Source organism: Ambystoma mexicanum (assembly GCF_040938575.1).
Source record: "Ambystoma mexicanum isolate Mex_15411 chromosome 12 unlocalized genomic scaffold, UKY_AmexF1_1 Mex_chr12_unloc.2, whole genome shotgun sequence".
Lineage (NCBI taxonomy): Eukaryota > Metazoa > Chordata > Amphibia > Caudata > Ambystomatidae > Ambystoma > Ambystoma mexicanum.
This window is the reverse complement of record NW_027182323.1, coordinates 12,862,459-12,876,503: the sequence shown is the minus strand read 5'-3', so window position 1 is coordinate 12,876,503 and position 14,045 is coordinate 12,862,459. Positions and strand designations below refer to the sequence as shown.

The following is a 14,045-nucleotide window of genomic DNA, read 5'->3' as shown; positions in this document are numbered from 1 at the left end:
CGTGTGATTTCAATATTGATCCTGCTCCCTATAGTTGCACTTCAATGCCTTAAATTCATTATCAGGCTGTATACCGCGTGATTTTTTGACACCAAGAGTACCGTGCGGGTTTGGTTCGAAAGTACTTAAAGATCAACTTAGAACACAGCCAAGGGCCCATCACACATCTACAAGAAACAGCACGATGGAGAGAGGCTCCGTGCACGTGATAGTTGCACCTGGAGCCGAAAATGCGATTTTTCTTTCGAAATGATTTGGCGAGCAGCTCTATTGATCTCCTTCCTGACATCCCACCCGTTTTGTTCCATTGTACTTGCTGGTTACAGAATAAACAAAGAAATGGAAAATCCGATGCTATAACTGGGGCAATATTACAACAACAAAAAAGGAAGGAAATGAGGTCTAGGATTGCAGATGTCTGTTTCTTTGCAAGACGACCGAAGAGCACAATCAATCAGCCGAAATAGCTCAGTTGGGAGAGCGTTAGACTGAAGATCTGAAGGTCCCTGGTTCGATCCCGGGTATAGGCAGGGGATATTTTTTAAAGGTTTTTCATGCTGCTCCATTTGATAATCAGAATCTTTTCACACTTAAAGTTATCATTGAATGGCAGACGATGCAGTGGAAATAAATCGCTAATTCTTATTTTTCTACTATATCTCCCCAAATGTAATTTCCATGTTAAAACTTGTTGCTCATTTCAACATGTTCTGTCTGTGCCATGAAATGGAAAAGAGACTTATAGGGGTCATAATATTTCAATGTGACTCAGGGCACATATGGCCATAATTCACAACTCACAGTACTGGGCATTATTTAGTTTAATGCTTTTGCAAAGATTTCCAGTTGCATAGGTGTTTTTTTTTTTAAAGGGCTGCGGTTGAAGGAATAGGTGAAGTGGTGACAACTTTTGAATTTGCGCGGGTGGGGTGGGGTAGGGTAGGTGGGTGAACCATTTGGTGCAACTTTTGACCCAGATGATGTCCTGGGAAATTATATTCTACAGAATGCCATCACACAACATGACATCATAAGCAGTGACATCCAATTACCTGTGAGCGACACACAGTCCTTGTTAATGATGTCCAGTTTCCCACCAAAACAAAAAGTGATGGATTTAAGGTTTTGCAGAAGTCATAATCACTGGCACGTGCCATTCTTCTGTGTAACCTTCCCTATAATTATGTTGGCCAAGAATATCTTCACCAGCATATACAAAACACCAGTGCAGAGTAGAATCCTGTCACTGTGATGCACTGTACACGGAGCACCCGTAAATTAACTCTTGCCAAATAAAGCACGCAGCAGGTGTTTTCTTTCAACACACACCACTCGTGTCTATTGTTTTTGTCCGGCTAAGGTGATGGTGGTTCGGGAAGGGGGTAAGGGCGGGGGCGTCAAATGTTTCAAGATCGGGGGGTGGGGGGTGCAGCTATGCCCCATGAAGCAGTATAAGTGTTCCAATTTTCTAATTTATCTTGCGGAGGGCAAGTGTGTGTTGATGCGGCTAAGCCGGGTACCGCACCAATCACACAGGACTGGATAGGGAGACAAGGGGTGCAAAAAAGGATGGAGCGGAGATGGACCCACCACGGTGCCGGGCTTTGTCTGTATATCTGGTAGAGAGTCGCAGGGCTGAACGTCGGAGGCGGTCTGCGGATCAGAGGCAGGATCTAGGCAGTGGCAGAAGATCAGAGGGGCGTTTCGTTCCCCCAGGCAAGGTTTTATACATCCCGGTCCTATCCAGTCCCCAGACAGTGATCGAGCACGGGTGCAACCGAAAACTACCCTCCCTCTCTCTCATAACTATATTGTTTCTGTATCAATTTTCTCTCTATTTTACTGTCGTACTGAGCACTACTTTGTTCGTTTTTTCAGAGCCCCGAGGCGGAGTTGTGAGGTGTATACATAAAAAAAGTGCAGGTTGAGACCACAAGGGTCCACTGCAACCAGGAGTTAGAGCACGGCACCCAGGGGTACAAGTCCTTAGTAATGGCCACAGGGCAATCCAATGATTGAGGAGGGTTGTGGGGGGGTTTGGGAACTGCAACAAGAGACAGCGTCTGCCATGGGGCTAAGCTGCCAGCTAACAGGTAAGTATGTACATTGAAATGAGGAGGGTCAAATAAAGAAAAGGGGAAAGAGGGAAAGGATAGGAATGGAGGGAGTTACGAGATTTCAGCAAGGGAAGTGGTCGGTCACTGGTTTCAGCTGGGAGCTTTGCCCCCATGAAAGGAGTGTTCAAGCTGCCAACCTTAGTGCCATTTGCCCGGGTGCCTGGATGAGGAGGCCAAGAATGTCTTCACCGGCATATCCAGGATGCCAGTGCAGAGCAGAATCGTACTAAGTTAACTCTTGCCAAATAAAGCACCGCTAGGGAAGATTTTCCTTAGGTGCAATTTTCCCTCTGTTTATGGACCGCTCCAAACTTTTTGCTTTTGTTTGGCTAACCTAACCGGACTTTTTTCTGTGGAGCGCAGCCTTCAGCTGCACTCCTCTGGGCTTTTGTTCATCTGTTATGGGGATACTGACACGTCCTTCATACTGTCAGTACTGACAAACTATATTTCCCTTAGTCTTTGATTATGTTGTCATTTCTTGATAACTTTTGATCTATGTGCCAAGTACCTTACAGTACCGCACATAGGGGTCCTTTTGTTTTATGGCCCTAGACACACTCTAAGGATTTTCTGGTGACTGTACAGGTGTGCCTAGGACAAACTGGTGGCAGCAGTTTACTTTTATAGTATTTGTAATTCTTTTTAGTTAACCATACTGCGTTTACTGCGTTTGGCTCAAGACTGTGGCCACTGCCGAAATGGCTGTGGCACAAAGTCTTTTGTTCTGTCCTTTGTCCATTTTGTCCCTTTGTCTTCCCCCAGCTCGATCAGACAAGGGCTTTGGGCATGCAGCCACCCGTGAAAACCACAACTTTCGCGGGCTCCTGCATGTCACGTGTGCTAATGCCCAGGAAGAGGATTGGGACTCTCTGGTCCCAATCTACACTACTGGTGCCAGTATGTCTGGTATGCCTGAATGACTGGAACCAATGTGGACCGCGATTGGTTCATGCCTGACGTTCATGCAAGAGAGCATATCTTTTGTTGGCTATCCTAGATTTGAGCATGAAACGAATTTCGGATGAGAGAGGGGGCTCTGTATCCATTCCAGGTCTATCAACTGAAGTTCTCTCCAAACTACATAAGGACCAAGTATCCTGAATTGCCAAAGGAGACCTTTGGAACCACCAGAGAAGTGCTGGAAGGTTTGGCACCCTGAGCCTGCTGTTGTTCCGTCAGACCCCTGCTCTTGTATCCACCACAGAAGGCCTGCAAGTGCGCTTCGACCCTTTGGAGTAGGGGGAACAACTACTCTCAGCACCTCCTGATTACCCTCAAAAAGAGCCTCATCAGAAGTGTTCCTGGGCCATCCAGCAAACTGACAAGCTTGAACCTGGGGTATCGCATAGGAGCACTGCTGTTCCGAGTTGAAACTCGAGACTTGAGGAATCGCTAGCTTGTGGTCCTGGGCCCTCTCCCGCCAAATGTTGTCCTAGCTCCTCTGGGTCGCGATTTAAAAGAGTGTGTCATGCCGTGAGCATTTGCAGTACCTGCATTGCCCGGATGTGGTGACGGTTATTGTATTAGCCTTGCCTGCCTGCCCCCTTGTGCCCTGTGATGTGCTGCACTGGAACTGTCCTCTTTTCTTCATCGTGAGCTGAGAAAAGGCTACTGTCCCGCCACAGACGATCGTCCTGTCCCGCAGCTGCTGAGAGCCAGAGCAACGTGCAACTGCAGGGGTTGAACCTACAAGCTACCTGGCCTACACTGGCAAAGTTTGGCCCAGACTGTGTCGAGGGTGGGAGAGTACTTGCATCACTTACCCTCTACCCGCTATTCTCCAGTTCCTCCAGGAGGGTTTTGACAAGGGCATAGCGATCTCCACACCTTGCTCCCAATGGGCCTCCATTAAAATCCTCTTGGGGGACTCTGATGGCCACCTGGATGGGGAGGTGTTGGTGGGGAAGTTTCTTCGGGGTGTCTCTGCTTCCCATCCTTGTACCTATAAGGGCCTTCCCCCAGGGATCGTCCTCCAGACTTAAAGTTCCTTCAGGGGCATCCCTTTGAGCTCCTGTCGGAAATTGATATCAAGCACCTTACTCTGAAGACTGCTTTCCTGATTGCCATCACGTCTGCCCATAGGCTTGGGGAGGTTGGGGCTCTGTTGTGTCAACCCTCTTTCTTGAGAGTTCTGCCGGACTCTGTGGTTTTGCGGTGTGATCCCAAGTTTCTGCCTAAAGTTGTGTCTCAGTTTCACACTTCTCAGGATCTGGTTCTCCCTGCGGTTTTTCAGAAACCCCAGGCGCCGAACGAGGTGGCTTGGCATGCCATTAAGGTGCGGCGGGCAGTTCTGGAATATTTGGCTCGGACTGCCCCTTTCCGGCAGTCTGATAGTCTCTTGGTTACTTGTGGCCCCGTGGAGCGGGGCGTAAGGCCTCTGTGGTTTTCATTAGCCGGTGGATCCGTACTGTTGTCTCCATGTCCTATTTGGTTTCTGGCCTGCCTGTACCTGACTACGTTCAGGGTCGATCTACCAGGGGGTTAGGCTGCTTCCTGGCCAGATGCTGTTATCTCTACAGAAGATTTGGGCGTTTCTCTACAGGGGTTTGGCTGAAACCTGGGCGGATCAGAGCACCTTTGTCAACCACTATCAGTTGAACGTCTCTCACTCTAGGGATGGTTCCTTCAGGGTTGGTGTTTTGTCTGTTGGGATGTGATTATTGGAGTCAATAAAGGTGTTTTTTTTGTTGCTGCACTTCTGTCTCTGTGTCTCATTGGGACCTCTCCCTGTTGCTCCTATGGTATGCCTCATGAAGTAAGTACTGGGTCGAGGAAGAGTGGACGTGGAGGTAATGCTCTGATTACTTACCAGCAATCTTCATTACTCCTAATCCTACTCTTCCTCGTCACAGTACTGACGACCCGCCTCTCCCTCCCTACGGGGGTTCCCATGCTGCGGCTTGAATACGTTAAACAGGAAGCTGAGGGTCAAGGGGAGAAGTTAGACAAAAGAAAAGAAATAGAAGAAAGTCCTGTATCGGAGGCAGGGGCCTCATGAAGTAAATGCTGTGACGAGGAAGGGTACGACTAAGAGTAATGAAGATTACCTGTAAGTTATTAGAGCAATTTGTTGTATAATTCTCACAATAAATGATAGGAGGCGGTGTGGTTGTAAGTTGTGTGCTTTTATTCTTCTGTGCCACTCAAGTAAATCTGCAACATATATGATATGAGTCAATGATCGGCAACAGGCCCTGGAGCTGCGACACAACTCGTGTACATGCTGAGAGTCTCTCTTGCGGCTTGGAGGCCTCTTCTTGGGAGGAGCGCCCCGGAGCGCGTCCTGCTCCGTGGCTTTCTCCCGCTCGAATGCCTCGCTGAGCGCGCGGGGCCCGCACTTCCGGCCGCGCATGAGATCTCGCGAGACCAGCAGGTCTTGCGATATCTCTACACACCTCCCCCTGATAATGCAAAGGCAGTTCATTGCAATACATAGTCATTGTATCTCACCGGTCTTCTGTGTTCCCTTCGCGGACGATCGCCTCTCTCACTGCACACGTCCTGCTGGTCATTTTCTCGCTCGAGAGTTGGGGCATCCACTTGAATCTCATTTCCTTCAACTTCTCTTCTGTCTGTCTCCGGCTCTCGTTCTTCCCCCCTCTCATTGTCCATTACTCCTTCAGCTTCAGACCTTTCATAAGTCTTTTCTCTCTCTTGCCTCTTTTCAAACGTGGCTACTCTTTCCATGTTCCATGTGTGCCCATCTTCGGTGCGGACATCGTTGGCTCCTCGGTGAATCACCTTCACAGGTCCGCTGAACCGTGAGCCCGTGATCTGATCCTTGGTCGGTAACCGTATTTTGATCCAATCTCCTTCTTTTACTTCTGACTCTTGTTTGGTCCTTCTTCTTCTGTCGCTCCACCTTTTCATGCGTGCCTTGTTGTTCTCTATTCTCCACACCACTTCCGACATGTTTACTTCTTCGTCTTCTCTTACTTTGGCCAACCATGGCGGTACTAGCGTGGATGCTGCTCTCCTCCCTCTCAGCATGCGAAAAGGAGAAATTTGGGTGATCCCGTTGGGGGTCAGTCTGTGAGCTGCGATGGCCTCTTTTGTTGTTTTGAGGGGATCCAATCCTGAAGCGGTTGCTGATTGGATGGCTCCCTTAATTAACCTATTGTCCCTCTCGACGAGCCCATTTGCTTGGGGATGGTAGAGTGCTGCTTTCTTCTGGTGTATGTTGTGCTTCCTCAGAAACAGTTCCATGTCTCTGGATATAAGTTGTACTCCGTTGTCTGTTACTAACTCGTTGGGGAGCCCTTCGCTCTGAAAAATGGCCGTCAGGACCTCTATTACGGTTTCGGTCGTGATGTTAGGAACAAACTCGGCCTCGACCATTTCGATAAATAGTCCAATAGTACTATGCCGTACCGATGCTCGGGCGCCATCGTCTCCAAAGGTCCTATGAAGTCTAGACCCACTTTTGACCACACCGCTTCCGGGGTTTATGTGGGAATCATGGGCGCCTGTCCGATTTTCAGGCGCTTGTCACTGTTGAGACACTCATGGCATCTCTCAATCATGGTGCGGATCTCCAGGTCCATGGACGGCCACCAGTAGGCTTCTCTCACTCTGCAACGTGTCATGGTGTTCCCCAGATGGCCCGCAGGGGCCCTGCACAGAATGATTTTTCTCATGCCTGCGGGTGGGATTATCTGGTCGGTTTTCATAATTATGCCGTCGGCTTCTGAGATCTCATCTGCCACTTTCCAATAAGGTCTCATACCTTCTGGCACTGCCCTTTCGTCTGGCCATCCGTTTTTGATCCATTCTCTGATTCTCACCATGGTAGGATCCTTTCCGTCTTCTTCCATCCAGTGTTTTTCGCTGAGTTCCAGGTAGTCGGGCGCCTTGAGATCTGTAATGGATGCTACAATGCATTCTTCTTGTAAGAAAGTGGTGGCATTGTCCTTGCCCTCTGGCAATCTTGACATGCAGTCTGCCTGCAAATTCTTCCATCCGGAGATGTGTTGCACCTCGAAGGTGTATTCCTGCAGTTTTGCTGCTATGCGTGCTAATCGGGGTGTTGACACTTTGGTGCCACCTGAGCTGAGCATGTGGATGAGGGGCTTATGGTCGGTAACCAACTTGAACTTCGTGCCCCACACATATGTCCTGAAATGTTCCACAGCCCATGTACACGCTAACATCTCCTTCTCTATGGTGGAGTAGTTTTGTTCAGCTGACGATAGGGCTTTCGAGGCAAACGCTACCACATGTTCCGTGTCGCCCTTCTTCTGAGTGAGGACCGCCCCTAGTCCATATGCACTGGCGTCTGTAGTCATGACTGTACTCCACTCTGGGTTGAACGGTTGCAAGCATGGCGCTTCAACTATGTGTTGTTTTATGCTTTCCACCGCTTTCTTCTGATCTTCCTGCCACGTGTACTCCGACCCTTTTTTGAGGAGCTCTCGGAGCGGTGCTGAGGTTTCCGAGAATTTGGGGATGAATTTTGCAAAGTACTCCACCATCCCGAGGAATGACCTCACTTCGTCTTTGTTGGTGGGTTCTGGAGCTTTAATTAAGGCCTGCAGTAAGTTTTGCTTGGGACTTATACCTTTCTCTGATATTTTGTACCACAAATACACAACTTCTTTTGCTTTGAACACACATTTTTTGTACCTTAATCTCACACCCGCTTCTTGCAGTTTGGTGAGGACTGTTCTCAATGTGACGTCGTGCATCTGTTCGTCCTTTGCGTAGATAAGGATGTCATCCTGGAAATAAGCCACGTTCCTGACGTTCCGCAGTAGAGCATCCATCATGCGTTGAAACGCTGAGGCTGCAGATGATAAACCAAATGGCATTTTGGTGAACTGGTACGTGCCAAACAGGGTGATGAAAGCGGTGAGTGGCTTGGACTCCTTGTGCAGTTGAATTTGATGGTAGGCGTTCCTCATGTCCAGTTTCGAGAATACTTTGGCTTCCTTCATCATGAGGATTAACTCATTTATGCTCGGCAGCGGGTAGCTGTCTGCAATAACTTCCGGGTTTAGGCTGCGGAGGTCAATGCATACTCTTAGCTCTTGTGAGTTCTGTTTCTTTATGAGTACCACTGGGCTCAGCCACTCAGAAGCTTCAATTTCTTCGATGACGCCATCTTTCTTCATTCTGTCCAGTTGGCTTCTGAGTGTGTCTCTTGCCGTTGTCGGTACTGGCCTTAATCTGTGCTTGACCGGAACTGCGTTGGTTTTGAGTAATATTTTGTGGACGAAGCCCTTGATGTGACCAGATTCTTCCAAAAATAGTTTGGGGTAATCACTTTTCACTACTGGTGCGCTCCTCCAACTGACTGACAGTACCTGATCCTCTGTGCTGGGGTCCAGCTTGATTTTCAGTTTCGCCTGGTCGTCCCACCCTAATACCGCTGGGCCTTCTTGACTAAAGTAAACTTTGGTGGTGGTCTCTCTTCCTTTGAACTCTACTTTCCCTTTGATGTAGCCCAACAAGTCTACAGACGCACCACCAAAAACTGTAGGCTTGTGCCGTGTGCTGAGTACTTGGACCGTCTCTGTACCCATCATCTCTTTGTACGTGCGTAGGGGTATTATGGTGAGATCAGAACCCGAATCAGCCATGACCCTTGTTTCCAGTCCATTTATTTTGATTGCACAGTGGGGCTTTTCCCTTCTGGCCCGTGAGCTGTTCACCATGATGACTGTCGGTCTCCCTTCATCTTCCGAGGACGAATCCCTCTCTGTGTTGTGTTCAGCGTTAACACTCGTGATCTTCTTGTTGCGCCACCGAGACATGATTGAGAAGTGACCAATCTTTTTGCATACTGAGCACTCCTTGTCTCTTGCTGGGCACTCTCTATAGAAGTCTAGATGCTTCGTGCTGGTGCACCTGTGGCATTTCAACGGTTCTTTCTTCCCCCATTTTCCTTCTCTCGCATCGAGGACCGGCCTCTCCTTCTTTGGGCGGATTGCCACTGATTGAAATTCAGTAGGGCCGTGGCCGCTTGCAAATTCTTTCCTTCTGCCTACCATCTCCTCAACTGCTCTCGCTATTTCAATAGCTTTTTCCAGCTGCAATTCCTTCTCTAAAATGAACTTATCTTGTACTTTTCTGCTGTTGGTGTGGACCACCAGCATGTCGCAGATGAGAGTCTCAGCGTTGTTACCAAAACTGCAGAGCACCGCCAGTTCGCGCAGTTTGGTGACATAATCATCAACGGGTTCGGACGCCTCCTGTTTGCGGCTGTAGAACCGAATCCTGTGCAGGACGGTATTCTCCTTGCTGGCGAACCTTTTAACAATCCTTCGCACAGCCTCCTTGAATTCATCATCATTATCACCAGCTACCGGCTCCGGGGTGAGACTCTCAAACACCCTCTGTCCTTCAACGCCCAGGGCATTTAGTAACATCGCTCTGTGTCTCGCCGCCGAGTAGCCCGCACCGCCCATGGCCTCTACATACGTTGTGAATAAGGGTTGCCATTGTGTCCACGGAATGGCAAGCCTACCTGGAGTTTGCAGGAAGGGCGGTGGTGGTGTCGCTCCTTGCATGGCTCCATGCGGGTTTTAGTGATGATCCTCGTCGCCAATTATGTTGTGTAATTCTCACAATAAATGATAGGAGGCGGTGTGGTTACAAGTTGTGTGCTTTTATTCTTCTGTGCCACTCAAGTAAATCTGCAACATATATGATATGAGTCAATGATGGGCAACAGGCCCTGGAGCTGCGATGCAACTCGTGTACATGCTGAGAGTCTCTCTTGCGGCTTGGAGGCCTCTTCTTGGGAGGAGCGCCCGGGAGCACGTCCTGCTCCGTGGCTTTCTCCCGCTCGAATGCCTCGCTGAGCGTGCGGGGCCCGCACTTCCGGCCGCGCACGAGATCTCGCGAGACCGGTAGGTCTCGCATATCTCTACACAATTGTAAATAAAGTTTGACTTAACTGCTGCCCAAGCAGCAAAGAAAGAGGAAGGGAAGAGAAAGGAAGCCAGGTTTATGGACGCAGTTAGAGAGGATTGGATACAATAGTCACATGGAAACAACATTCGACCTATCATAAACGGACGACAAACAGCTTTTTTAATGGGAAATGTCGTTTTTGTGATGGTTTCTTTTTAATATTCTTTGCTTTAATGCTGCTCGAGAAAAGAGAAGAGTAAGCATAATTCGGGCCTCCAGTCTTGACACAGAATCCGAGCACAGGCAACCTTGTCCTGCTAAAAAGGAAGACAACTCACCTTTCAACCAGCACAAACGATCACAATCTGGTTTCCAAAAGTCATAAAAATGTTGAGAACCGGTCGTTCAATGTGACCAAATACAGCGCAGTATAAGTGTGCGGTTTCCATTGATATTACGTGGCAGAAGTGTTTTATTAGCAAAATGTCCTTCGAGCCGGATTTGAACCAGCGACCTAAGGATACCTGATTACCTCACTACAGTCCTCCGCTCTACCAACTGAGCTATCGAAGGATACATGAACGAGCGCTTGCAAATGGCATGCTGAATGACCAGCACACAACGTGAAAGATATCATTGTTTATACGTGTGATTTCAATATTGATCCTGCTCCCTATAGTTGCACTTCAATGCCTTAAATTCATTATCAGACTGTATACCGCGTGATTTTTTGACACCAAGAGTACCGTGCGGGTTTGGTTCGAAAGTACTTAAAGATCAACTTAGAACACAGCCAAGGGCCCATCACACATCTACAAGAAACAGCACGATGGAGAGAGGCTCCGTGCACGTGATAGTTGCACCTGGAGCCGAAAATGCGATTTTTCTTTCGAAATGATTTGGCGAGCAGCTCTATTGATCTCCTTCCTGACATCCCACCCGTTTTGTTCCATTGTACTTGCTGGTTACAGAATAAACAAAGAAATGGAAAATCCGATGCTATAACTGGGGCAATATTACAACAACAAAAAAGGAAGGAAATGAGGTCTAGGATTGCAGATGTCTGTTTCTTTGCAAGACGACCGAAGAGCAAAATCAATCAGCCGAAATAGCTCAGTTGGGAGAGCGTTAGACTGAAGATCTAAAGGTCCCTGGTTCGATCCCGGGTTTCGGCAGGGGATATTTTTTAAAGGTTTTTCATGCTGCTCCATTTGATAATCAGAATCTTTTCACACTTAAAGTTATCATTGAATGGCAGACGATGCAGTGGAAATAAATCTCTAATTCTTATTTTTCTACTATATCTCCCCAAATGTAATTTCCATGTTAAAACTTATTGCTCATTTCAACATGTTCTGTCTGTGCCATGAAATGGAAAAGAGACTTATAGGGGTCATAATATTTCAATGTGACTCAGGGCACATATGGCCATAATTCACAACTCACAGTACTGGGCATTATTTAGTTTAATGCTTTTGCAAAGATTTCCAGTTGCATTGGTGTTTTTTTTTTAAAGGGCTGCGGTTGAAGGAATAGGTGAAGTGGTGACAACTTTTGAATTTGCGCGGGTGCGGTGGGGTAGGGTAGGTGGGTGAACCATTTGGTGCAACTTTTGACCCAGATGATGTCCTGGGAAATTATATTCTACAGAATGCCATCACACAACATGACATCATAAGCAGTGACATCCAATTACCTGTGAGCGACACACAGTCCTTGTTAATGATGTCCAGTTTCCCACCAAAACAAAAAGTGATGGATTTAAGGTTTTGCAGAAGTCATAATCACTGGCACGTGCCATTCTTCTGTGTAACCTTCCCTATAATTATGTTGGCCAAGAATATCTTCACCAGCATATACAAAACACCAGTGCAGAGTAGAATCCTGTCACTGTGATGCACTGTACACGGAGCACCCGTAAATTAACTCTTGCCAAATAAAGCACGCAGCAGGTGTTTTCTTTCAACACACACCACTCGTGTCTATTGTTTTTGTCCGGCTAAGGTGATGGTGGTTCGGGAAGGGGGTAAGGGCGGGGGCGTCAAATGTTTCAAGATCGGGGGGTGGGGGGTGCAGCTATGCCCCATGAAGCAGTGTAAGTGTTCCAATTTTCTAATTTATCTTGCGGAGGGCAAGTGTGTGTTGATGCGGCTAAGCCGGGTACCGCACCAATCACACAGGACTGGATAGGGAGACAAGGGGTGCAAAAAAGGATGGAGCGGAGATGGACCCACCACGGTGCCGGGCTTTGTCTGTATATCTGGTAGAGAGTCGCAGGGCTGAACGTCGGAGGCGGTCTGCGGATCAGAGGCAGGATCTAGGCAGTGGCAGAAGATCAGAGGGGCGTTTCGTTCCCCCAGGCAAGGTTTTATACATCCCGGTCCTATCCAGTCCCCAGACAGTGATCGAGCACGGGTGCAACCGAAAACTACCCTCCCTCTCTCTCATAACTATATTGTTTCTGTATCAATTTTCTCTCTATTTTACTGTCGTACTGAGCACTACTTTGTTCGTTTTTTCAGAGCCCCGAGGCGGAGTTGTGAGGTGTATACATAAAAAAAGTGCAGGTTGAGACCACAAGGGTCCACTGCAACCAGGAGTTAGAGCACGGCACCCAGGGGTACAAGTCCTTAGTAATGGCCACAGGGCAATCCAATGATTGAGGAGGGTTGTGGGGGGGTTTGGGAACTGCAACAAGAGACAGCGTCTGCCATGGGGCTAAGCTGCCAGCTAACAGGTAAGTATGTACATTGAAATGAGGAGGGTCAAATAAAGAAAAGGGGAAAGAGGGAAAGGATAGGAATGGAGGGAGTTACGAGATTTCAGCAAGGGAAGTGGTCGGTCACTGGTTTCAGCTGGGAGCTTTGCCCCCATGAAAGGAGTGTTCAAGCTGCCAACCTTAGTGCCATTTGCCCGGGTGCCTGGATGAGGAGGCCAAGAATGTCTTCACCGGCATATCCAGGATGCCAGTGCAGAGCAGAATCGTACTAAGTTAACTCTTGCCAAATAAAGCACCGCTAGGGAAGATTTTCCTTAGGTGCAATTTTCCCTCTGTTTATGGACCGCTCCAAACTTTTTGCTTTTGTTTGGCTAACCTAACCGGACTTTTTTCTGTGGAGCGCAGCCTTCAGCTGCACTCCTCTGGGCTTTTGTTCATCTGTTATGGGGATACTGACACGTCCTTCATACTGTCAGTACTGACAAACTATATTTCCCTTAGTCTTTGATTATGTTGTCATTTCTTGATAACTTTTGATCTATGTGCCAAGTACCTTACAGTACCGCACATAGGGGTCCTTTTGTTTTATGGCCCTAGACACACTCTAAGGATTTTCTGGTGACTGTACAGGTGTGCCTAGGACAAACTGGTGGCAGCAGTTTACTTTTATAGTATTTGTAATTCTTTTTAGTTAACCATACTGCGTTTACTGCGTTTGGCTCAAGACTGTGGCCACTGCCGAAATGGCTGTGGCACAAAGTCTTTTGTTCTGTCCTTTGTCCATTTTGTCCCTTTGTCTTCCCCCAGCTCGATCAGACAAGGGCTTTGGGCATGCAGCCACCCGTGAAAACCACAACTTTCGCGGGCTCCTGCATGTCACGTGTGCTAATGCCCAGGAAGAGGATTGGGACTCTCTGGTCCCAATCTACACTACTGGTGCCAGTATGTCTGGTATGCCTGAATGACTGGAACCAATGTGGACCGCGATTGGTTCATGCCTGACGTTCATGCAAGAGAGCATATCTTTTGTTGGCTATCCTAGATTTGAGCATGAAACGAATTTCGGATGAGAGAGGGGGCTCTGTATCCATTCCAGGTCTATCAACTGAAGTTCTCTCCAAACTACATAAGGACCAAGTATCCTGAATTGCCAAAGGAGACCTTTGGAACCACCAGAGAAGTGCTGGAAGGTTTGGCACCCTGAGCCTGCTGTTGTTCCGTCAGACCCCTGCTCTTGTATCCACCACAGAAGGCCTGCAAGTGCGCTTCGACCCTTTGGAGTAGGGGGAACAACTACTCTCAGCACCTCCTGATTACCCTCAAAAAGAGCCTCATCAGAAGTGTTCCTGGGC

The 14,045-nt window shown here is 48.1% G+C and overlaps 3 non-coding genes across 3 annotated transcripts; 2 read left to right on the top strand and 1 right to left on the bottom strand.

Moving 5' to 3' along the window:
• The first annotated feature begins 457 nt into the window (after positions 1–457).
• On the top strand, positions 458–530 carry TRNAF-GAA (transfer RNA phenylalanine (anticodon GAA)). Its single transcript has one exon. It is a non-coding gene; the product is annotated as a tRNA-Phe (tRNA).
• A 9,930-nt stretch (positions 531–10,460) lies between these two features.
• TRNAY-GUA (transfer RNA tyrosine (anticodon GUA)) lies at positions 10,461–10,547 on the bottom strand. Its single transcript is given in 2 exon segments — positions 10,461–10,496; positions 10,511–10,547. It is a non-coding gene; the product is annotated as a tRNA-Tyr (tRNA).
• Positions 10,548–11,076: 529 nt separating this feature from the next.
• On the top strand, positions 11,077–11,149 carry TRNAF-GAA (transfer RNA phenylalanine (anticodon GAA)). The gene has a single exon. It is a non-coding gene; the product is annotated as a tRNA-Phe (tRNA).
• The last annotated feature ends 2,896 nt before the right edge of the window (positions 11,150–14,045 follow it).